This window comes from Gymnodraco acuticeps, unplaced genomic scaffold (genome assembly GCF_902827175.1).
Source record: "Gymnodraco acuticeps unplaced genomic scaffold, fGymAcu1.1, whole genome shotgun sequence".
Classification (NCBI taxonomy): Eukaryota; Metazoa; Chordata; class Actinopteri; order Perciformes; family Bathydraconidae; genus Gymnodraco; species Gymnodraco acuticeps.
The window spans coordinates 1,109,941-1,132,790 of record NW_022990397.1 but is presented as its reverse complement, the minus strand read 5'-3'; the positions used below and the strand labels follow the sequence as shown (position 1 = coordinate 1,132,790).

At 43.8% G+C, this 22,850-nt stretch overlaps 1 long non-coding RNA gene across 3 annotated transcripts in view; it reads left to right on the top strand.

Moving 5' to 3' along the window:
- LOC117551652 overlaps nucleotides 1–22,850 on the top strand; it is a 70,823-nt gene that overhangs the window by 5,490 nt on the left and 42,483 nt on the right. For 2 of the 3 annotated variants that reach the window (XR_004569834.1, XR_004569835.1), the window contains exons 2-7: nucleotides 5,550–5,619; nucleotides 9,060–9,171; nucleotides 13,460–13,558; nucleotides 14,069–14,180; nucleotides 14,366–14,521; nucleotides 14,659–14,816. This is a non-coding gene — a long non-coding RNA (uncharacterized LOC117551652). Of the gene's footprint in view, nucleotides 1–5,549; nucleotides 5,620–9,059; nucleotides 9,172–13,459; nucleotides 13,559–14,068; nucleotides 14,181–14,365; nucleotides 14,522–14,658; nucleotides 14,817–16,025; nucleotides 16,433–22,850 lie in introns of those variants that run through there. The other variant, XR_004569836.1, reaches the window with a different exon arrangement.

Here is a 22,850-nt window from a genome sequence, read left to right as displayed (position 1 = left end):
AGGTAATGCGTCCCGAGACCTGGACTCCCCCTCTGAGTTAGAAAGGCTACGATCCCGACCCTCAGACAAAAGACCTAACCCAACAGGAGACTCCTCCTTCTCCATCGAACAGACAGAGAACCAGAGCTGAAACAACAACAACAACAACAACAACAACAACAACAAGACTACATCCAGAACTGCAGCCAGAACTATCTCCACCTGTGGCATCCAGAACCAAACAGCATGCTGACATACAGAGAGATACTCTCATCAGTCCCTCAGACAGGGCATGAAGTTCCAAGCTGAGCCACGAGATTTGGCACACGAGCAAAGTGTGGGACATGAGAGCAGAATCCACCCTCCATAAGAACAGCAGAGAGACTGTAAAGGAGGAGATGAAATGCAAAGCAGTGCAACAACAGTGGCATGATGGGGAATTGTGAAATTGTTACGTAAATAATAAGGGGGCTGCAGGGGGCCTCTGTGCGCATCGTGCCGGATGAACACGTGCTCCGCCGAGCGGAGCTCTGCGGGAACCTGGGACACCTGAGTACCGTGCTGAGTAGTAGGGATCGGAGCAAAGGCCTCAGCGGCGTCACGCAGGAAAGCCCGCTGGGCCGACGCCGACCAGGGAGCCGATGCATTTGGGAGGAAATCCCCCGGAACTCTCAGCGGCTGACCGTAGACCATCTCCGCTGTAGAACACTGCAGATCTTCCTTAGGTGCGGTCCTCAGGCCCAGCATCACCCAGGGCAGCTTGTCGACCCAGTTACCGTCCGTAAGGCCGGCCTTGAGGGCCGCCTTCATGGAGCGATGAAAGCGCTCGCAGAGGCCGTTAGCCTGAGGGTGGTAAGCGGTAGTCCTGTGCAGCTTAACCCCCAAACCGCCTGCCACAGCGTTCCAGAGCTCGGACGTGAACTGAGAGCCCCTGTCTGAGGAAATGTCTGACGGGGTGCCAAAACGACACACCCACGTTGCAATGAAGGCCCGGGCAACGTCTGCGGCTGATGTCGAAACGAGCGGAACCGCCTCCGGCCAACGGGTCGTTCTGTCCACCATGGTGAGGAGGTAGGAAAACCCCTGAGAGGAAGGCAACGGACCGACCAGGTCAATGTTGACGTGATCAAACCTCCTCTCAGGCACCAGGAAACGCTCCAACAGGGCCTTCGTGTGGCGGTGCACCTTAGCGCGTTGACAAGCCACGCACTCCCTGGCCCAAGTCCTCACGTCCCTTTTCAGTCCTTGCCAAACGAACTTCGCCGCTACCAAACGCACCGAAGGTTTAACGCCAGGGTGTGACAGGCCGTGCACAGCCTCGAACACAGGACGCCTCCAGCTGGCAGGGACGACAGGCCGCACCAGGCCCGTAGAGACGTCACACAGGAGAGTAATGCCCGCGTCGCCGAACACCACGTCCTCCAAGCGCAACCCCGCGCTCTCCACCTTCAGGGCCTGGACGCCGGGATCGGTGACCTGGTCTGCCGCCATGCGAGTATAGTCCAGGCCCAACTGGACGGCACCGATGACGACCCTGGAGAGGCAATCAGCAACCAGGTTCGACTTGCCAGCCACGTGCTTAATGTCCGTAGTGAACTCCGATATGTAGGACAGCTGCCGCTGCTGACGTGCCGACCAAGGCTCCGCCACTTTTGACATGGCGAAGGTGAGCGGCTTGTGGTCGACAAACGCCGTAAATTCACGGCCTTCCAGCATGAAACGGAAGTGCCGCACGGCCAAATAAAGTCCGAGGAGCTCCCGGTCAAAGGCGCTGTATTTGCGTTCTCTAGGCGTCAGCTGGCGGCTGAAAAAGGCGAGCGGCTGCCAAGCGCCCTCCACCCACTGCTCGTGCACTGCGCCGACCGCGTAGTCTGACGCGTCCGTGGTGATGGAGATGGGAGCCGTAGATGATGGGTGTGCCAGCAAAGCCTCCTGAGCCAACGCGGTCTTGACCTCAGCAAAAGCGCCGTCCGCCTCTGCTGTCCAGTCGATCTCCTGGACGGGGGTCTTGCCTTTCAACGCTTCATACAGCGGCCGCATGATGTGTGCGGCCCGGGCGATGAAACGGTGGTAGAAAGTCACCATCCCCAGAAACTCACGGAGCGACCGGGCTGTGAGCGGGCGAGGAAACGCCGCAACAGCCTCCACCTTCGCTGGCAGAGGTGTCGCACCGCCCTTGGTGACGCGGTGCCCCAGGAAATCGATGTCCGACACCCCGAACTGGCACTTTGCAGGATTGATGATTAATCCGTGTTCGTTGAGCCGTGTGAAAAGGGCTCGGAGGTGGGACAGGTGCTCCTGCACTGAAACGCTGGCGACGAGTATGTCGTCGAGGTAAACAAACACAAACGGCAGTTCCCGCAGCACCGAATCCATCAGGCGCTGGAACGTCTGAGCGGCATTCTTGAGTCCAAAAGGCATCCGCAGGAACTCAAAAAGTCCAAAAGGCGTTATCACTGCTGTCTTGGGAATGTCCAGGGGGTGCATGGGCACCTGGTGGTATCCACGCACCAGGTCCACCTTGGAAAACACCCCCGTACCGGCCAGATGCGCCGAAAAGTCCTGAATGTGCGGCACCGGATAGCTGTCAGGCGTAGTGGCGTCGTTGAGTCGGCGGTAATCCCCGCACGGGCGGAACCCGCACGGGCCGTACCCGCCGTTCGATTTGGGAACGACGTGCAGGGGGGAAGCCCAAGGACTGTCGGAGCGGCGGACAATGCCCAGGCGCTCCATGGTTGCGAACTCCGCCCTCGCTACAGCCAGCTTAGAAGAGTTCAACCGCCGGGCCCTGGCGTAGACAGGAGGCCCCCCGGTAGTGACGTGGTGTTCCACGCCATGCTTAGTGGTAAGCGCAGAGAAGGTGGGTAGCGACAGGTCTGGAAACTCGGCCAACAGTCTGAGAAACGTGTCTGCACCTGACAGCGAGCCTGACAGCCCGTCGTACGCTGCGCTGCCAAGTGTGCACACGAGGGAAGAAAACGTTAAGGCATTAACCAAACGCCTATTCTTAACGTCCACTAAGAGTCCATGAGCACACAAAAAATCCGCTCCGAGGAGGGGAAAAGAAATGTCCGCTGTCACAAAATCCCAGCTGAAACGCTGTCCTCCGATGCACAAACACATAGGCCTCACGCCGTACGTGCGAATGGGACTGCCGTTAGCCGTCGTCAATCGCGGTCCGTGCCCCCCACGGGCGACGTCTTCACTCGACGCTGGAACTACGCTCCGTTGAGCGCCCGTGTCACACAGAAACAAGCTCCCCGAAACGCTGTCGCTGACGAAGAGGAGCCTGCACGTGCCGCCGACGCTCAGAGCCACTACTGAGCGCCGGCCCCTCCGTTTCCCGGGGGTTTGTAGCTGCACGGAGCGATGCATCTCTTCGCCCTTGTCCCGAAACGTGCGTGGTAAACGCACTCTCCGGCGTCTCCACGCCGGCTAGCCACAGCCGTGTCCGGCCTCCGCCACACTTTCTTGACTGCCGATGGGCCGCTGAGCGTCGCGGGTAACGTCTCTGCCCCGGGCTGTTGCGTAGCCAGGAAAAAACGATCCGCTTCCTCAGCCAAAGCACGGGGCTCCGTTACAGGCGTGTTGGCCAGCGCCGTCTGTACCCGGGGAGGCAAGTGACGCAGGAAAATCTCCGTGAATAAAATCCGGGGATCTTCCCCCCCTAGCAGATTTAGCATTTTCTCCATTAGCTGGGATGGCTTGCTGTCTCCTAGGCCTTGAATGTCAAGTATCTGGCGGGCCCTCTCCTTAGCAGATAAGCTAAATGTCTTAAGGAGAAGGGCCTTAATCGCCTCATATTTGCCATGATGTGGGGGGGCTGCGATGAATCCCACCAACCTGGACGACGTGGAGCTCCCCAGCGCTGCTACCACATGGTAGTATTTTAGGTCCCCGTCACGGACCTGTCGGCAGGCGAAATGTGCCTCCACGTGTGCGAACCATGCCTCCGCGGCGTGCTCCCAGAATTCCGGCAGCTTTATGAAAACATCGCGCTCAGCCATGTTCGTTAATTTTCCGGAAACTTTCTCGGAAAAGTCAGGGTCACCAGTGTAGTGCCGTGAAAAGAGAGTCGGAGGCGGTGTATTAAGAATGGAGTTCCAATCTTTATTATCCATTACTTTCAGAGAGGTTAACACATGCACTGCTCTGCCTGATGAGCTAGCAGGAATGGCAGCTAAAGCTACAGGTGTTCCCCACTAAAGGGTCCGTGTGGCAACACAATAAGCAAGGTGAATTATGTCCAATAACGTGTCACCACACTCGTATCTACAACCTATAGAAATGCAACACGGCGTCAGTTTAGACGTAATTCTGTCCTCCTGCTTACCGCATCATTTATGAGAAAACATTTCATAACATTAACACAACATATTCCAGGTGGTTTTAAATAACATATCCGGATTTATTTATTTCTCCAAGTTATGTTTTTGTGTGCACTGAGGAGTCGCAAACAGGCGTTTGTTTAATCATTTTAAGATTGGCTTTAATCAATGTTTGAAAATGAATTCTTCATATATGATAAATGAGAGGTAACATTTTATTGATGGTATTATTTCCACATATTTCTCTCCATTCTTCCTTCTGCCAACGGTGTCGCAGTTTCTCGTCTCTCCCGTTGTTGTGCTTAGTGCGTACGCATGGGTTAGAGTTTGCGTGGAGGACCGCACGTTTTCCCGTCAAGTTGGTATTTTATAAATCGCAAACTTTGCGTAGAAACTGGCGTACGCCATTTTTTGAGCGTATATCCCTTTATAAATGAGGCCCCTGGTCTTGTCTAGTCCGCCCAATGCTGCTCTTCTGAGAGCAACCGCTCTGACAGCTCTCTCTAGTCTCTACTGGGAAACGGCTAAATGTCGTTCTGGAGGTAAGCAACGCTACACAATTACACCCAGTCTGAGAATAAAATATGTCTCGAAGGTTCGTTTTGCTTTCTTACAACGTTAAGTTAATGTTAACGTAACCGTACGTTTGCTAGGAGGCTATTGTTACGAGCTAGCTGTCTTAGCTAACAACAGTTAGCAGCTAACGTTTTCTGCAGTTTGTGTTGCCCCTGAAAAACGTGATGTAGTTATTTAAGGGTATGTTAAATTAAAGTTATTTTACAAGTTGAGAGTTAAGTTGTGTTTAAAATCGTCAATGTAATGCACGTTAGAGGTTTTTAGTTGGACATGAAGTTAGCTAACGTTAGCTAACTCTACCAGGTTAGCATGTTAAGCTGTACTTTCTGTGGCAGCTAACTTAATACAAAGAGGGGTTTTGTGCTTCATTGCAATGCAAACTTTTCTTTGTTAATCTACCTGAAACTGTAGGGACAGTTTGTTTCTACTCAACTATACAGACCATTGTTGAGGAGATGCAAAACATACTGTACATGAGTTGGGTCCAACATATACCTTGAGTAATGTTACTTTGCTGCTAAAAATGAAACATCATTATCAGATGAGGACATCACCAAAGTGTGTGAGTCTGTCAAGGGATTTGATCTGTTCTCTGCATGTCCTAAACACTGCTCTGGTATTACTTGTCTTGTAACATGTAAGTCTCCCACTCTTGTCATCGTTCAGGCTTTGCATTTGAACTCCTATGACTGGTTGCGGACTTGAAGGGAACGCCTTCCTGACATCCAGGAAAAAGGTGAGATTCTAATACATTTGAATGCCAAAAGCAAGTTATTGTTTTTAACTTTTTAAATATGATTGTTTTGGGGCATTTCAGTTTTATTGGACAGAGGCAGTAGATATCTACTGGAAACAGTAGAGAGGGAGGAGATGATATGCAGCAAAAGCCGGATGGTTGCTGCTCTGTGTGGAACGTGTTCTATCAGCTAAAGCACTTTGGTACCCAGTTATTTATGGTATTGAGTTTGAATGTAGCCTTTGCAATGTAATTTCCAACAGTGCATTGTAAAGACTGAAAGATGTAAAGCTTGACATGATTTCGTCTTTTACTTAAGAAGGTGTTTGTCCTCCTGTCTTCTCAACCCAGTCTCACGGCATTTCGTGTTCACCAACACGATTTTTAATCTATTGATTCGTGTTCACCAACACGATTTGCCCCTTTTTTTCGTGTTGCACAGCACGATTTTAAAAGCAATGTATTTCTACTGCCTGCAGCACGTCTTTTTCTCCGGTCGGGTCGAGGAAGACCGGAAGCTGTGTGGTTCATAAAAACATGTTCTTACTCAATATCAAGCCACAGTTATTGCTTTTATTTGAAATCGTATAATTTTGGACTTTTGTTGCCGTCTGTGAGGAAAATAAATGGGGCTCAGAGCCTCAGGTTACTGAAATATGTATTTTTTAAATCTTTTTTTCCTTCTAATTTGTTATTCTTTTCAAAATAACACACTGTTATTTACTCACCAATAACACACAATTATCCTTGCTTTTATTTATTGGTTTGATTCCATAATCTCGGGCTTTTTTGGCGTCCGTCAGGAACTGAATTTCAAAATAAAAATAACCGGAAACAGACGTAGGCATTTCGAGCGATTACCCAAGATCCTCAGCTATGGTTTTAAGCTCGCTTATTGGATGTTTTAGCCGCAATGCATGCTGGGATTTGGTGTTTATATTATATGAAATCCGGAAAACATTTTAAAAGAATAAAATAATACTTAATTCCGAGCGCTCTTGCTATTCTCTTTGAAAGTCATCACATAACGGCATTGTAATACACGGTTCGGCTGCATTGTATATTACAGATCTGCCGTAGTTCTTTATTTATAGAGCCCTGATGAGAAGACCTTTGGAAAAACTGAGAAAATGCTGCCGAAACTGAATACTTGACGTGGATCATAAATATATTCAACAATTAAACAACATCTTCAATTTCACTTCACACAATACGTCTCCTTGCAGTATCAACACTAATTCGGCTGACTTTTACATTTGATCTAATTCACAGATAGGTTATATTTACACCATAACGGTGCACAGCTGATATAAAAGGACTGTAGTTTTTAAAGATATTACTGATTTTCTTTGAATGTAAGAATGTAAATACTGAGTCTGAAATAGTATAGCAATATGCTGTCAAATTATGTGAAAGCATGAATAAAACTACACATCTTCAGATGTTGTACGAAAACAAAAGTGTCCTACACTAATAATACAAAGTTATTATGGCTGTGTGTACCTTGTGTGCACCGCCTAGTGGTTAAAGCACGTTATTGAATTATTGTGTTTTATTTGATTAAAAACATATTAAGAGTACATACTTTCATAGGGGGAAAGTATAAATATAGAATATAAAAAATCAAGAAGATACTATAAGTGATCTCTACAATAAAACAGTTTAGTGCAGCATGTACAAAGATATTAATAGGAGGAGGTGCAAAACAGAAAAACGAATTAACCTTTATTTAAACATTAAATAACAGATTAAGGTCTTCTTTTAAATAAGAAAAAAACTTTGGGGGTATCTATCTACAGATAAATATTAAGCCTGACAAAGTACTTAAAGTCTAATATATTGCTTTCCTGCAATGTTAACTATGTTGAAGCACTTATTTTAACTGATATTATACATATGAATTATACTCTTATGTATGTAGATAGAATAAGAAATGTGCAGAATATGACAGTTTAATGGTGGAGGCACACACATATTGATAGATGTCTTGTAATGCACTGTTGAGGAACCTGTGACCCAAGTGTTTCATTCATTGCATAACTACACTGTAGTTGTGTATATGATATGTCAATACACCTTTGAAAATCTTGAAAGGGATGTGCAAAATAGCCATAATATACAGTCTTTAATTAACTATTAGTAGAGAATAACGAGTAATGAATATACTTTATTACTCGTTTCCATTCATGTCAATTGCAGATACATGTTTAGTCTTCTCAAGCACCAACTATCAAATATCTCTCCTGATTGTTGGCACTTGACAATCACCGTACCTGAATTTTACTCAGGTGTAACTAAAGTCTGATTTAAGGGTTGTTTATATTTCACATAATTAATCAGAATCTGCAAAGTAACTCAAATAAATGCAGTGGAGTAAAAATACCAGGTTAACCTCTGAATTGTAGTGGAGTAGAATTACAAAGTAACAATGAGCTGTCATGTGGGTATTAATGCTGCGCATTATGGACACAAGCGATTTTCACCCATTTATTAATTATATGTTTTACATTTGATAACACCAATGTGTTTAATACTGGCAACTTCTAATTGTGGGAAAAACGAAAACGTTCAGTAGAGACGTCCCATAGAACATTTTGCGAAACACAATAGCCAGCATGTGTAGTTCTGGGGGGGCGTTCGATTCCAGTTTTGGATAGTCTGGCGTGGTTTCGTTCCATTTCACACAGCTGTTTGACGCACTGCGTAACCTTACGGGGACTGTAGTCCTAAACGATAGCTGGGGATTATGGGTAGTGTAGTGTCTTCGGCCATCCTAAACTCAGAAATGTTGACAATCGCAATGATGCTCGAAATGTCCCTTATAGGCCTACGTCTGTTTCCGGTTATTTTTTATTTTGAAATTCAGTTCCTGACGGACGCCAAAAAAGCCCGAGATTATGGAATTAAACCAATAATAAGCAAGGATAATTGTGTGTTATTGGTGAGTAAATAACAGTGTGTTATTTTGAAAAGAATATCGAATTAGAAGGAAAAAAATATTTAAAAATACAGATTTCCGTATTCTGAGGCTCTGAGCCCCATTTATTTTCCTCACAGACGGCAACAAAAGTCCGAAATTATACGATTTCAAATAAAAGCAATAACTGTGGCTTGATATTGAGTAAGAACATGTTTTTATGAACCACACAGCTTCCGGTCTTCCTCGACCCGACCGGAGAAAAAGACGTGCTGCAGGCAGTAGAAATACATTGCTTTTAAAATCGTGCTGTGCAACACGAAAAAAAGGGGCAAATCGTGTTGGTGAACATGAATCAAAAGATTAAAAATCGTGTTGGTGAACACGAAATGCCGTGAGACTTTGCAATCACTTTGCAATTATTGTGTAAGTGCTATTTAAATAGTTATACTAATATTATTGTTGTTACCATCATTACTATTATTAATAATGTCTTCTTTGTTTTCTTTATTCATCGCTGCAGAAAGGATCATGCCAGCCCACATCAAACACCTGATCAAGAACTTGTGAACCTCACTGCTGCGGACACCTGTGTGATATTCCACTCTGACTGGAACCCTCAAAATGACCTGCAGGTACGATATATATATCTGCTCTGTCTGTCCTAAAGATAGTTCAATAGGGCTACAACAACAACAGTCTTTCCGTTTATTCCCTCGGTTCTTTAAGTGTATATTATATTCCAATGTAATGCTTAAAAACGTTGAACAGCAGCTGCACATGATGCTCTTTTGACCCCTCTTTTAATTTTTATTAAAAATCATTATTGCCGTGATTGCTACTAATTTAACCTCTTAAGCCCCACGGACCCGAGCTCGGGTCCGAAAATGCTATATATGTAGCAACAGTGCTATATCTGAAGTGTCATTCATGAAACTATTAATATTCCATACCCATCTGACCGGAAACTTGGCTTACTGACGATACGAAAAAAAAATTTTTTTTCGAAAAAGAAGTCTCACAAGAAGCCTCTAAATGACCCCATGTCAAAAACGGGCAATTGCTATGTCTGCTCATAACTCACAAAAACGATCATTTATAATTCATCCTTTCCGCACAAACAACACATTTTCTGAAAGCTGAGATTCCACAGATTCCATGGGTGTACACCCCATCACTACAGGCACAACATTAACCGAGCTGGCAGCCACAACATAGCAAGTAAACAATATCAGTTTTCAAATCCCTGACAATAATTAGGTCTTACCTTGGCTGTTTTGTGATCAAAAGTTGTGTTCAAAGGAATAAAAACGCTGCTCAGGGTTAATCCAATGTCTCTTGTCACTTTAAAATGATTACTGAGAATCAATCCTTTCATTCACGGCAGAAGAGTAGGTCCAACGATTAACAGTCCGTGGATTCAGCTGCGGGAGCTGCTTTTTACGCATAGCTCCCCCTCCGCAGGCATGACGTATTTACGTAATTTGAAACTGCTACTCGATTCGATTGGCTCTAACGATTCAAAAAAGGTGTCAATCACCCAAATCGACCAATGGGTTCCAGAGATAGGAGTTTGCGTAAGTATAAATACAGGCAGTATCAGCTGATTTACGCACGACCCAGTCTTTGTACGCTGCATACTAGGCTGTAGCGTAGCATAGCATGTCCCGCGGTGACAGGAGAGCAGAGAACGGCAGATCGATCAGCGAAACAGCAGAATTTGTTTTCTTTGTCTTCATTGTAACAATGGTAGCCAGAAAGAAGACTTTTTTGTCCGTCGAGGAGGCATTGGACATCGTATTTCAGGACTCTCCGTCGGAAGATAGTGATCTCGTCACGCACGAAGGGGACAGTAATGACTCTGATTATGAACCTCCGTCACCGGAAAGGTATGGATTCTCTCTGTTTGTATCTATTACTTATTTATTTGGTGTAAGAGTATTCATCTGTTTTTATCTTTTTGTTATTTATTTGGTGTAAGAGTGTATTCATCTATAGTAATTTCACACACGTGACAATAACACGACGGCATCCATCTTGTGATATAATGTTCTTTCACACACTCAACAACAACAAAGAAGATGGATGCCGTTTCTTGTTCTTGTTGTTGAAATAAACAAGACATATACATGTTGAATTTAACACGGTATTACATTTAATTTAGCTGACGCTTTTATCCAAAGTGACTTACAACTATATATATACACACACGCATATATATATATATATATACATACACACGTATATATATATATATATATATATATATACATACACATATATATATATACATACATACACACATATATATACATACACACATATATATACATATATATACATACACACATATATATACACATATATATATACATACACACATATATATACACATATATATATACATACATATATATACACATATACATACACATATATATACATATATATATACATACATACATATACATACATATATATATATATATATATACATACACATATATGACAGACAGAATATTAATATTAAATATTGAACAGATTATATGAACCCCGTCTCACATAATTTACACGGTATACATTTTGAGTGATATAATGTTATTTCAAACACTCAAAATTGATGTTCTGCTGTTGTTGTAGAGAAATTATTTCTGATTTGAGTTACATTTTTGAAAGTACAAGCCAGAGAATTAATCTATTTGTTTTTTCAACATTTGTTTTCACAGTGAGGAAGGCGATGAGGATATGGCTTCTGGATGCCCGAGTATTATGGGGAAGATGCCACCAAGGTCAGGAGGTACTGCAGGAGGTGCTCTGATGCTGGCAACTGAAGGGTGAAGACACCTGTGTACTGCAGGAAGTGTCAGGTCCCTCTGTGCTTCACTACCAAACATAACTTTTACAGGGCATGGCATGACTTACTGGAGTAATACTGTAACATTCAGGGTTTGTATAAAGTTTTTTTTTTTACCCAAAAAATGCTTGTTGTATAGTGTGTTGCTAATTTTTTTTAATAAATCTGCTCCAGTTGGAGTCAAATGTTTCCTAAGTTTCCTCATTTTTATTGTGCAAGTAACATGCATCTCATGCAAAGAGGGAACTTTCCACACACACACTCCACACACACACACACACACACACACACACTCCACACACACACACACACTCCACACACACACACACACACACACACACACACACACACACACACACACACACACACTACACACACACACACACACACACACACACACACACACACACACACACACACACACACACACACACCACACACACACCCACTTAATTTTTTTTTTTTTTTTTAACAATAATTATTTTTTTTTTTTTTATGGAATGAATACCTATAGTGATAATTAAATGTTGTACAATGATTTTTACAGTCTGGTACCTGAAAAATGTTAAATGGCACTGATGGAACCAAATGTACCCAAATGTGCCCAAAGCTTAGTCCGCTTTGGACTTTTTTTTGCTAAATCTCTCTAAAAAGGTCAATTCTCACTTGTTTTGCCTCAATCTTGATACAGGGTACTTATTATATGTTATACTTTGGATTCCTAAAGCTTTTAGGCTACTAACCCATAATTCAAGGGTGGTTTTCACTATAAGTAATGGGTTTTATTTGGGCGGAGACAAAAATGTACACTTTTTGACTATGTTCCATCTGGATTTACTCTGACACTGAAACATCTTTATTGATTCTGACACTTCTACATCCAACTCACAGATGTGACCTTGCTTTGATAAAAGAAATTATTCATATAACCCTTTTAGAAGTTAAGTTATAGTCCTTTGTTTTGGGCATGTCATTTTCGAGCCTGAAACCTGAAAAACAGGCTTGGGGCTTAAGAGGTTAATAATATTGCAACAGAATCAGAAATCCTTTATTTGTCCCGCAACTGGGACATTTACAGGTGTTACAGCCGCAAAGCTGCAGTGCGAAAATAAAAAGAGTAGACTTGTAGACTAGTAGAAAAGGCATCACATATTTTAATCTTCCCATATGAACAATATATATCTTTCTTTAAGAAAGAGTGCGCGGACTTATCTCTAGGCTTGTTTGAGACAAGCGAGACCTGCGCAGACCTGCGCAATTTCGATCAACGTCTTGCTAGTGCGTTGCATGATGATTAGTCATTTTGTCCGACTTGCTCTGGAGGCTCGCCTACATAAGACGTTGAAATCTCGCGGGACAAAGACGCCCGCAGCCTTGAGAGCGAGGCGCGGCGAGGCGGCGCAGTTCCTCTCCACGGGCTGCGGAAGCGAAACGCTTGATGGGAAACGACTCGCTGGTATCTCGAGCTGAGCCCTCATTGGTGGTTTTTACCACGTGCTGGTGATGAAACTCTCCAATTGGCTCGGCAAAAGTTTGTTGTTTTGTGTCAGTTTTACGTCCCCCCTCCATTAACATTTTTCATAATTGTTCACAGCAAATTCGCCAGTGTGAAAATCCTGGTGTTAGAGCTTTTCGGGGTAAAGTGTTGTGGTTTTGGTGTTACATTTAACATGATTAATGTAGAATGATCGAGGGTCGAGTATCTTTCACGACTCAGGTTTATTGTACAGTAAGTCAAGACATTACAGTAGGCAGCAACAACACAACTCGCAGGCTTACTCTGAAGTAAAGCCATCCCTCGCATGCCGTAAAGCATGTCGCAACACTGTCATAACAGCCTTAACTCTGTATGCATTGTATGCATATGTGACATCTCCCCTTTTTCCTAGTTATTTAATTTTAAATAACTGTAAAGAGTTTTGACAGATTAGTCACAGCATCTTCCTGTAAAAAAAAAAGGGGCAAATCGTGTTGGTGAACATGAATCAAAAGATTAAAAATCGTGTTGGTGAACACGAAATGCCGTGAGACTGGGTTGGTCTTCTCTTATTTCCTTATCTTTCTTTCAGGTGTAACATCTACCAATGGTTGTACATTACAGAGACCTCCTCCACCTCTTTGCTGCATTACTAGTCAATCCTTCTGATCAGGTTCTTTCCTAAATAGTGGTAAGTTTTACAGTTCAGTGTACGTTCAATTAGCAACTTAATGCTTTACCGCTGTTGAATAAATCCTATATTGCTAGTCATTTTATTAAAACTACGATTTGTAAACTTTTTGATTCCAATTACAATAATCTTTTTGTTATAATTGTAAAACATATCTTAACATCCATCAGCAATCAATAAAACAAATCATCCAACACTAAATAGAAGAAATCTGGACATATCTTTTTATACAGCAGCATGTTTTGGGACTGCTCATTGATGTCATCGAGAGCCATTGAGTCTACCTTTTGTAGTCGGCCTCTTAGAATGTTTATCGTTTATTTGTATTAACATTCCTATAATAATTAGTTTTTTTATTGTTGATATTGTTTTGTTCTTTATTTTTGTTGTGAGAATCACTTTGCAATTATTGTGTAAGTGCTATTTAAATAGTTATACTAATATTATTGTTGTTACCATCATTACTATTATTAATAATGTCTTCTTTGTTTTCTTTATTCATCGCTGCAGAAAGGATCATGCCAGCCCACATCAAACACCTGATCAAGAGCTTGTGAACCTCACTGCTGCGGACACCTGTGTGATATTCCACTCTGACTGGAACCCTCAAAATGACCTGCAGGTACGATATATATATCTGCTCTGTCTGTCCTAAAGATAGTTCAATAGGGCTACAACAACAACAGTCTTTCCGTTAATTCCCTCGGTTCTTTAAGTGTATATTATTTTCCAATGTAATGCTTAAAAACGTTGAACAGCAGCTGCACATGATGCTCTTTTGACCCCTCTTTTAATTTTTTATTTCAGGCTCAAGCTCGGTGTCATCGTTTTGGCCAGTCTAAGGCGGTGAAGGTGTACTGTCTGATCACTAGAAACTATGAGAGGGAAATGCTGGATAAAGCTAGTCTGAAGCTCGGGCTGGACCGTACCATACTGCAGAGCATGAGTGGCAACAACAACGGGGTGAGAAAAAGAAAATCTGTCATATTTCTAGATGCCAAGTCATTTTTGGGTCAGTCGCTGTTGCAGTACGCTTAGTTTATTTTCAAAAGGAGTTTTCTAAATCCACTTGTGTAAATGTCTCTCTGCGTCGCCTTTAGCCGGTCCAGCAGTTCTCCAAGAAGGAGATCGAGGACCTGCTGAGGAAAGGAGCCTACGCCGCCATCATGGACGAGAACGTCAAGGCAATCGCTTCTGCTAGGAGGACATCGACCAGATCCTGCAGCGAAGAGCCACCATCATCACCATCACTGTGAAGGTAAACTTCTGTTGTTGCAATGTTGAGGTAGAATGAAGGAGTCTGGAACCGTTGTTAGCCAAAAGCACTGAAGAGTTTATTGATCACAGTACATTAATTACATACGGCCGGGGAGATCATCTAAGTTTCACACATGCCCAGTGCTCCACCAGCGATCTCTCTGAACCAAAAGACACAAAACATCTAACCAACACGAGGAGAGGCGGGCTTCCAGAAAGCCCGCGTATAATCAATTAGCCGATGCAAGACAATGATCTGCTTGTCTCAAAGAGATGCTGCCAGGTCAACCCTCGGACATAGGAGACGCGTTTGACCTGTGACCTCAACCCACAGAGAAGTCTCTGACTGACTACAAGCAGATGTTTGCAGTATCACAGACTCTAAGGAACCATAAAAGACTCTATAAACAGATCAGATGAAAATATTCTCTTACAGATTCACTCTTTTTATCAATCTATTGATAACCAATTAACATTAGTCTAAGAATATTTCAGTCAATACTTAAAATCAATAGGCGTCCTCAGAGTTGGGTGGGCTCAGATACATTCATTACATTAAAAATAGAACAAGATTGAAAAATACTTCAATCACCATGATTGAACACAGTCAATCATAATAAAAATCATCTCTCTTCAGTGCTTGGCATTTTTGTCAAAAGGTACAATAATAAACACATGGGGTACAAAATATTATAGCAAAATATATGTTTCAAAAATAAGATCTTTTATCATTTATCACTCAGTTAATCTCCTTCATCAAACACAGATTCTAAATCAGCTTACATCTTAAAGATTTACTTTAATGCAATTACTTATTAAAAAACACAATTAGGATTATAAGAAATCAATTGAGGTATAATTTAGGATTATGAGAAATCCAATTGAGGTATAAATCAGAATCATGAGAGATCCAGCTAAGGTTCCTAGTTTAAGGTATACATTCGCAGTGATGAATCGATCAATCTGTAATCTGTAAAGTTACAGTGTCCTCAATCTTTAACATTACTTTACGTTTACTTCATTACGCTTTATTCAAGAGTAAGGCACTTAGTAATACATTTATTTCATTCAAATACACTTGTTCAAAATCTGAAAAGGAAAATCAGACATTTTATTTGTATCACAACCTGCAAAGGAAAAATCAGACATTTGTCCTTTAATCCAGTGTATCAACTGTAATCAATTATCAAAACATCTGTTCTTTATTCAGAATATCAACTTTAAACAACATCTCAATCGTTGAATGGAGGTACCCACGGGTCGGAGATCACGATGGAGACCCAGGGGTCCGGAAGCTCGGCATTGTACATTAATATTGTGTCCTGTACAGTTGAATGTCCAACTAGCCTTTGTGGGGCCTGGAGGGCGGTCTTGGCAACCCTTCGTATGGCTAATTTAACTACAGTGATCAAACAGATCACTAGGATTAGCACAACCAAGATAAACACTGAAACAGTAACAACAAATTTAACCAGCCCCGCTCCCCAAGATCCAAAAGTTCCACTTAATTCCCCAAATGTAAACCCATGAGTTTCATGCAATTCTTTTATTCCCCTGGCAGTATCATGAGCCATGTCCATAACTTCAGGTGTGGCATCAGATATGAAAGAACAGCACTCACTTCCTATCACCTTGCATGTTCCTCCTTGGGCCGCTAAGAGGAGGTCAAGCGCCATACGATTCTGTAGTGCTACTGTCCTAACTTCCTGCAATTCTTTGTGTTCAGCTAACATCGCTGTGTTGGATACATTTAAATGATGTTCCACCACTTTAGACAATGCGACAATTTCCTGCTGAGTAACATAAATACCGTACCAAGGCAAGAATAGGCTAGCTATCTGTTGTCCTTGTGTAATTGACCTGCTGTTCCTGTGTAGAGAGGGAAGTATTGCTGCAATCTCAGTAGCCTCTACTTTACGGATTAAAGGGATTAGGTAGGCTAGATAACAGGTACCATAAAAAACATCATATGGCACACAGCCGTACGCGCGATCCCCACAAACTAAGTAAACTCTCTGTGGGAGGGGAATTCTGGCTATATGTACTCTCACTATGGCGTTACAGTCGCTGTGTCCCACATCAGGAGAGGTGTGAGATCCTACTGCATTCTGGAAACAGATGGACACATTCTTCCATTCATGCACAACAATTGGGGGGACATATACTGAGCAGTCACGTGTAGGGGGCTTGCCTAAGGGTATTGGCTGCGTACAGTCATGTATTTTAACCTCAACGGAGTCCACTGTCCTAGAGCCGAACCAGGGCACAACTGTTACCAACGCTTCCACTAACAAAGCGGGTGTGTGTGGTTGCATTGTACATGTTGGACTTGTAAAGTTAGCTGAACAATTAGTCTGAGCTAGAGCTAACTGGAATCTATATTCAAAAGCTAGGTTAACGTATTTCTTCATATATATTAATTTTAAAAACATCAAACGTTTGGAACCGTCAGGCAGGTAATCTTTATTTACTGTATCAACAATGAGAGAGACTAAGCCCTTGTACTGTAAAGGTTTTTCAGAGTCTATTGGGTAGGAAGGAGTGTAACAATCCCCAGCCTCATCGCTAATTCTAGATGCTATGTCATTCCAGTTTACTAAACCGTAATCAGCTTTTGTGAAAGGAATTGGGCTAAACATAGGAGAATGCATTGATTCTGGCATATTTTGGCACAACCAACAGTTGCTAACATTACGTTCATGTGCATAGTCTAACATTAAACTTACTGCAGAATTAGTTTTAGTTTGTTTAAAAGGAGTAATTAAGGCCTTTTTTGAAGAATCTACCTCGCCTCCTGATTGTTTAAGTGGAGTAGATGGAACATTTGTTTTGCTATTTGGTCCAGTAACTGTGCATGCAGTATCACCTAGATTGGGAATGCGGTAATCTGGCTTCCGCACTGTACATTTTACCTCCTTCCTTATCAGTGCCTCGAACTGTTCTATCGTGCTACACCACAGTTCTGGGGGCATTTCTTCGATGGTGTTAAGAACCATCCTTACCCCCTCTGGTGCGACCCTGAACCAAGAGTACTGGTTTTCTGGATATAACTCCCATGTTGAGTAAACTGAGAACACAGGAAACACAATAATACAGTTAGATGAGTCACATATTGAACTTGGGCAGTTAACGGCAATAGTCTCTGACTTATGATCAGGGAGGGAGACAATCCTCCTTATTCTCCCTCCTTTTCTCTCTCTTTGTGTCTCTTGCACCATACTGAGTGTCTGTGTGGTGTTTGGATACAACCTGTCCTTGTCGCTAGGCACTCCTTTGCCCGTTGGTGTTGTTTTGCCCTCAGGGTCTGGACCCTGAGTGGTCAAGTCGTCTGCGCTCTTAGATAAGAGCACCTTATTTTCTCCCTCAGACGGGCGAGGTCCCTCGCCACCTGTCGTTGGGATTGTCACAGCTTCATCTAGCAGGGCGTTCTTGGCCAGGTACAGTAAACCCAGAATGACGATGATGGTGACTGCCTTCACACGCCAGACTAACGCATGATGTTGAATAGGCTTACCAGCCGATGTTAAGAAACCGCGCATTTTCCACAAGACACCAAAATCATGGCACACACCAAATGCATACCTGGAGTCTGTGAAAATGGTTGCAATTCTACCTTCAGCCAAAATACACGCCCTGAGCAGAGCATACAACTCTGCAGCCTGAGCTGACGTGCCATTTGGCAAGGCTCGGCTTTCTAAAACTTCCCAGTCATTCACAACAGCGTAGCCTGCTAAGTGTACTGTGTCAGACGGCCTGCTCGCAGACCCGTCTGTGTACAGAATCATATCTGAATTAGGGATAGGGGTTTGCAACATATCAGCTCTGGGGGAGGAAGACATGTCAATCGTTGTGACGCAGTCATGTGTTATTTCAAAATCTGGAATTGGCACCAGTGTAGCTGGGTTTAGGGGGGGGGAACGTTTAAGAGTGATGTGTGGACTTGAAAGAATTACAGCTTCATAACCAGATCGCCTTGCTGCCGTCATATGCTGAGTAGCAGAGGTGTTCAGAATATGCAAAACTGCATGTGGGACATGTACTACACAGTCACTGGCCAGTACAATGGGAGAGGATTGTTTTACCACTATCGCCACTGCGGCCACAGCCCGCAGGCATGAAGGCATACCAAGCACCACAGGGGAGAGTCGAGATGAGTAGTATGCAACAGGCCGGAAATTAGAGCCATGCTTCTGCACCAAGATGCCCGCTGCAAAGCCCCCCCTCTCATGGACGTGCAGGTGAAACGGCTGATGGTAGTCAGGGAGCCCCAGGGCAGGAGCAGTTGTGAGGGCCTGCTTTAAGTCCTGAAAGGCAGTGTGCATGTCCTCAGACCACTGAACAATGTTAGGGGCAGCCTGCAGAGTGGCAGCACGCAGGACAGAATCCATCGCAGCATACTCAAAAATCCAGTGTCTGCAATAATTTGCCATGCCCAAGAAGGAAAGCATGTCCTTCTTTGTGCGAGGTGGTGGTACTTTGTTCAACAGACAAATCCTTGCTGGCGAGAGGAGACGGTGTCCATCCCTCAGAATGTGACCCAAATACGTGACCTCAGTCTGGCAGTATTGCAACTTGGCCAGGGATGCTCTGTGTCCGCATTCAGAAAGTCTTTTCATGAGCACAATGGAGTCGATGCGACAGGCGTCTTTATTGGGAGAAGCTAACAACAGGTCATCTGCGTACTGAAGCAAGGTACTACCTCCTGTCAGGACCAAAGTGTCCAGATCTCTCCTCACAGCTGCTGCGTACACAGTAGGCGACTCAACAAACCCCTGTGGGAGGCGCGTGTATGTGATTTGTTTACCTTTAAAAGTAAATGCAAACAGATACTGGCTGTCTGGATGCAGAGGAACAGAGAAAAATGCTGAACATAAATCAATCACTGTGTAGTACTTAGAGTCCGGGGGCAGAGAAGCTAAAATCGAATTGGTGTCCGGCACAATTGGAGCTGTCGGAATGACAATAGCATTAATAGCTTGCAAATCTTGGACAAAGCGCCACTCATCAGGGCGATTGTGTTTAGGTATGGGTAGAATTGGAGTATTACAGGGACTAGTCGTGTAAATTAACACGCCCTGATCAAGCAAAGATTGGATTACTCCTTCAATCCCCAAAATGGCTCTATGGGGCAAATTGTACTGTCTGATAGCTGGCAATCTGGCATTGGCTTTAAGTGTTACTCGATGTGGAGGCGCTGAGGCAACAAAACCAACATGGTTCTTGTGTTTTGCCCATAATGCAGCCGGTACTTCTGAAAAATCTGAGGGGGGGGCCATACTCTGTGGGGGGGTTTGGTTGTAAATGAAGGAAAGTGCATTGTGGAAGAGCAATTGGCTCCGCGAGACGCAGCAGGAAATGCTCCCCTCCAAAGTTAATTACGTTAGGCGTGTGTGTGTGTGAAAAAAGTGAGGCTTCTAGCTGGGCCTGGCAGCGGGCTGCCATGGCCCCCACCTCTTTTGGGTTACTGCCTGGCGTAACAGCCACTGTGACGTAGGGGAGGCTTTCTTCAACTTGGAGAACCTGCTGGGGTGTTGTGAGTCTGATGGGTAAAACACATCCTTGTCGGGAAATGAACAAATATTGTTCACTTGTCAACCGATCTGATTTGTTGCAAAAACCTCTTACTGATTGTGCGTAGTCATCTGACGGATTAAAGGCTGCTGTGCAATGACAATTCAACACAGGTCGCATAAGAGACATTAAAGACGCACAAACCGGAGAAATGCTAGCAATCTTCTGAATCCCTGTTGTGGAGAAAACAGAAATCATGTTGAAATCTGGAAATGACCAACAATAAAGGTTGTCTCGCGATGATTGAATGAATTGGACTGCCTGATAGACCTTACTGTCAGGAATTGTCAAAAACAATCCGTCTGAAGTGCAATGTATTGTTGCCTGTAATTTACATAGTAAGTCCCTGCCCATTAGATTAATAGGACTTCCATCTGAAATAATGAAAGAGTGTTGCACGTTTGATCCATTAATTGAAACATTAGTGCTCTCTGAAATGGGTTCGGACATAGAAATTCCAGCAACACCGATGGTTGTGACAAATGTATTGGTTGCTTCACACACTTTCTCCTTAGTACGCACGGCAGACAAGGTGGCTCCGCTGTCAATCAAAATATCTACAGCCGTACCACTAAAATCAACGGGCATAATCGGATCTTCACGCGGGTTATTGGAAAGGCGAATTGTTGCTGCTTGAATGGGGAAATGCTGTGAATCTGATCCTATATCTTCCTGGCACCCCTAGCTTCTATTAAATCCACTTTGTTGAGCGTTCTGCTCCTGCTGAGTTTGTCTGTCATACCGTGGAGGCTGCGTTAATGCCAGATGTCCGGACTGCTGGGGAAGGTTAGGGGGAAGTGCGGGCTGGGAAAAGGGGGGCTGGGTGAGGGGGGGCTGTGTATGCTGCTGGACCCCCCACCGCTTACCACACTGTCCTGCCCAGTGATCCGTTGCTCCGCAAACATGACATGGCATCAACTTTTTGGGATTTTTGTTCTGCTGCTGTCTGCTCTTATTATGATAATCCTGTGATCTCCCCTGATTTTGATACTGCTGTGTGTGGTTTTGTCCCTGAGTTTGATAAGCCTGGGTGTTTTGAGGAAATTGTTGAAGCAGTTGTGAAATTCTGGGAGTAAGAAATATTTGGCTCCTATGCAACGCACGCATTGTGGCGATAGTCATTTTCCAAGATTTAATTTGCCAATCCGGAGTTGACATCATGTAGGCTTGAGCTGTCTCTGGGATTAAATTATGTAACAAGGTCTGTATGGAAAACAAATCATTACCCTCTCTTTTAATTCCCGCATTATTGTCCCATACTGTCATGAAACGCTGGATAAATTCTGGGACATTTTCTGCTGGGTCTTGTACACAAGCCGTCACTTGGGAGAAATCTGTGTGAGTTTTAGCGCATGCTCTGATAGCCAATGCAGCGACGTTTTGTATCCACATGTCTCGCGTCTGTGTCGGGGGCCAGTCCCCTGCGGCCGTACACTCAGGAAATTTAAACTCGTCTCTGCACGTGGGCCAATCTGCTTTGTATGTTAAGATTATCAGCTGTTTAACATCATGAACCAAACAGTTATAAACTGACCAAACATTAGTCAACCATGACAGATACTCATCTGGACTTTTAGTGGGACTGGGAGCGTGGTTAGTGACATCAATGACCTCAGCGGGTGTCCAGGGTTTGCAAACTGGAACATCTCCTATCAGAATTTTCGGGGCGGTCACACTTTCTTCAGAATTATTATCCTGAGATGTTTGCATTGTCGTGTACATTCTACGCTGGACATGTTTTGGAAAACTGCTGCCGTACGGCGAACCTGTGTAATCTTGTAAGAGGAGTGGCGGAGTGCGAGGAGTGGGGGTCAATAGCGGACTTCCATATGAAACATTCCCCTCCCCCGCTGCTGCCCTCTGCTCGGCGTGTGCCGATTTTAATTCTCTATATTGTCCTGTCTGATATCTCAACCCATTTTCATTCATGATAGCTGCAGCTGTTATTAACAGATCATCATCGGAGTTTCTCGCAACGGGATTTGAGAGTTCTGTCGCGGGAATTATTTTCGTACAGAGAGATACAGCCTGCTTTCCGTCCAACAGCCCCGCGTCTGTCAAAATACAAATGAGCTGAGATGGGGTTGGAGTTTTACCACATCTTTTAATCCAATCATAAAATATTGATTTGTCAATGTCTGGAACATTCTCACCGTGTCTTTCCCTGAATCTGGACATGTTTTCTGATCTTACATCAAAAGCAGCCTCTAGGCTAAGCAAATGACAACTTTTTGCACATTGAGAAACTTTATCAATCAGTGCCTTGAGCTCAATGGAGCCTCGCTCGCTGCCAACAGATTTTGCATTCTTCCGCTCCTCATAACCTCTTTTTTCTGCCAAAGTCATCCAGGCTTTCACACATTCTGTCATGTATTTCTGATCCCATGAACAATTTGAATTATCTTCCACCAGTTTAAATGCTTGCCACAACACGGCCATATCAAAACTACCTGTCAGAGGCCAA